A 3,369-nucleotide genomic window follows, 5' to 3' on the forward strand; every position below is an offset into this window, starting at 1 on the left:
ATATATACATATATATACAATATATATATACATATATATACAATATATATATACAATATATATATATATATATATATATATATATATATATATATGTGAATGTACATGTATATGCATGTGCATGCACATACTAAGCATGTTTGTGCACATAGCAATGCATATGTGTGTATATGCATACATAGAACACACACATGCACGTGTGTATAAAATGCACACGTTTGTGTGTACATGCATACATACGATGCACACATGCATGTGTATATGTCTGTGAACATAGCATGCATATATGCACATATGTGTGTGTGTGTATAGCATATCTGCAAATGGATTTCTGTCAGTTTGAACAATTAGTGTTCAGTTTGATTGACAGAACTAGCAACTATTTAGTGTGGAACTGACTGGGAATTCCACATAGACACATGCACTCTTCACATAATTCCCAGTTGGAATTGGCATGTGACAAGGTTGGACCTTTAACCCTTTTCATACCATACTTCTGTTGAAATGCATTGGCATTGTTTCAATTAATTTTGGAACTAATGAAGAATTCAACAAAATAAATTTGTCGGTATTAAGCTGGTGATTGAAATATAAATCAATATGAAATTTTGATGGATGGATATAATTTAGTTCACCTTAACCCTTTAGTTACCATATTTTTGTTAAAATACACAGCCATTGTTTCAATTTATGAAAAATTTAGCAAAATAAGTGTCATTGCTAAGCTGGTGCTTGGGACATAAATCAATATGAAATTTTGATAGAAGGTTTTAATTTAGATCACTTTAACCTTTTAGTTACCATATAAAGAATTTAGTAAAGTAACTGTCATTATTAAGCTGGTTCTTGGGACATGAATTTACATCGCATTTTTGATGGAAGATTTTAGTTTAGATCATTTAAAAATTGGAATTGTGTATCATGCCACCAGGGCTAGTTTCAGGTTGGTTGGCACAAATAGAGTTAAATTACAGGTACAATCCTTCCTTTGGTTCTCCACAGAGTTGCCATCTTATCAACCAAGTTTCTTGCAAAAGACTTCAGTAAAATTGAGGTTTATGCTAAAAAAGACCATTTCTGGCCTAAGATGATGCACAATAAGATTGAGTCTTAGAATTTTATTATTGCTAAGCAACCTGCTTAATCATTCAACCAAGTTGTGTTCACATGCCCCTCTGTGTGTGTGTGCGTGTGCATGCATGTGGATGCGCTTAACCGTTTGAAAAAAATCAAAGCATGGATATGTACCAAACATATAAGCTTTTTTTAATGAAAAGCCCAGATTTTTTCCCTCTAATGTTTTTGCTAGAAAGAGAGAAGATATAAAAAGAAGTGAATGAGAGAAGGAATGACAGAGGGAGACAGGGAAGAGGAGAAAGAGAGAGATGGGAAGGAGAGAGAGAGAGAGAGAAGGGAGGAGAGAGAAAGAGATTTAATTAACAAGAAATTTAGGGCAAAACAAATCTTCACAATGAATTTAGCTCATTTTACTCTTTTATCCCTTAACTTCTTTACCATTTATCGACCTCCAAAGAATTTTCATCAGAACATCATGCAGTGTTTTGACTCCCAAACACACAGCAGAAACCAATGGTGATGGTGGTGGTGATGATGATGATGATGATGATGGTGATGATGATGCCATCTCAAAAAGACATGTACCACAGAGAAGAGAGAGAGGCTGACAGACAGACAGGAGAAAACAAGAGAGAGAAAGAGAGAGAGAGAGAGAGAGAGAGAGAGAGAGAGACATTATCTGCTGTCTAAATGATGATATAATTGAAACAAGGTACAGAATAGAAAATAGAGAAAGAGAGAGAGAGAGAGAGAGAGAGAGAGAGAGAGAGAGATTTGGTCTTTCTCTCTTAAGTCCTTTAACTTAAAACAGATATAAATAGACAGTGAGAGAGAAAGAGAGTGAGAAGAATAGAGAGAGAGAGAGAGAGAGAAAGACAGTCAGAGAAAGAAAGAGAGAGTGATGTTACTTGCTGTCTAAATGACTTAACCCCCAAAGACACACAACAGAATAAGATGAAAAAGACAGAAAATATGAGAGAGAGAAGAGGGAGAGGGGAGAGAGAGAGAGAGAAGGTGAAAGAAAGAGACAAAGCGACGTAGAATTGTTACCTGCTATCTCAACTGCCTTTTTTTTGTTTTGTTTCCCCCCCCCCTCTCTTCCCATTTAAATAGAGGCTTCCCAGTAGTCATACATACAAAACTATTTTGAGAGTAAAAAGTAAAGCGAAAATAAAATAAAATAAAAATGAAAAAAATAAAATAAATAAAATAGAATAAAAAAAAAACGGTATTGCTGCTGCACCATTCCTTTTATTCTTCCCATGAACAATAAGTTGCACATCAGTCAATCCATTGTAAGAACACGAAAGAAAGAGAGACTATTTTTTGGTGAAAAATTCTAATCCAATTACTCGTTATTTTTGTTCCTCTTCTTTCTTTCTCTCCTTCCTTTTCTTCTCCTCCCCCCTCTCTCTTTCTTTCTTTCTTTCTTTTAAACCATTTTAATAATTCCTAACGAAAAATATTTCCTTCTTACATAAATTATGATTCATATATTCTCAATTTAACAAGGTTGTTACACCCAAAATAAACCGGTAGTAGTAAAAAAGAGATGTTATTTTGTTTGTTTGTTGGTTGGCTGGTTCGTTCGTTCGTTGTTTATGTTTTTCGAAATGAGATCAAACAAATAAACAAACAAAAGTGCAAAAAAAAAAACAAAAACAAACCAGACAATAACAAAAAAAAATCAAACAAACTCGATTTTTGTTTCTCAAAGAGAAATAAAACGCACACATGTATAGAAATTGTGTAACGGCGAGTAGTTGAGCATGTTTGCACTGAACAGTATTTAAATGTTGTGAACTAGTCTCACACAATAACATATCAGTGAACAAGTGGTTTATTTATTTATTTTATTTTATTTTTTTGGCAGAACAATTATTATTGTTATCATTAAGGTGGCAAATCGGCAGAATTGTTAGCACGCTGGGCGAAATTCTTAGCGGTGTTTGGTCTGCCGTTATGTTCTGAGTTCAAATTCCACCGAGGTCAACTTTGCCTTTCATCCTTTTGGGGGGTCGATAAATTAAGTACCAGTTGCATACTCAGTCAATCTAATCAACTGGGTCCCTCCCTCCAAAATTTCAGGCCTTGTGCCTATAGTAGAAAGGATTATTATTATTATTTTATGTTTGACTTTTGCTTTGCATTTGTACAAGTTGGATCCAAGTCTCACCCAGAGACCTCAAGAGACAACAAGTTAGAAGTTCATGTAGGTGTTATGCCTAGGGTACCATATATTTGGATTTGTACATAGTGTTGTTCTAGAGAATGTTTAAGAAACCATAAGAA

The 3,369-nt window shown here is 34.2% G+C and overlaps 1 protein-coding gene across 1 annotated transcript in view; it reads right to left on the bottom strand.

The window, feature by feature from the left end:
* Positions 1-3,369, bottom strand: part of LOC106879696 (protein unc-13 homolog B) — a 221,764-nt gene that overhangs the window by 195,974 nt on the left and 22,421 nt on the right. The window lies entirely within an intron of this gene.

The sequence above is a fragment of the Octopus bimaculoides genome, chromosome 22 (genome assembly GCF_001194135.2).
Source record: "Octopus bimaculoides isolate UCB-OBI-ISO-001 chromosome 22, ASM119413v2, whole genome shotgun sequence".
NCBI classification, from domain to species: domain Eukaryota; kingdom Metazoa; phylum Mollusca; class Cephalopoda; order Octopoda; family Octopodidae; genus Octopus; species Octopus bimaculoides.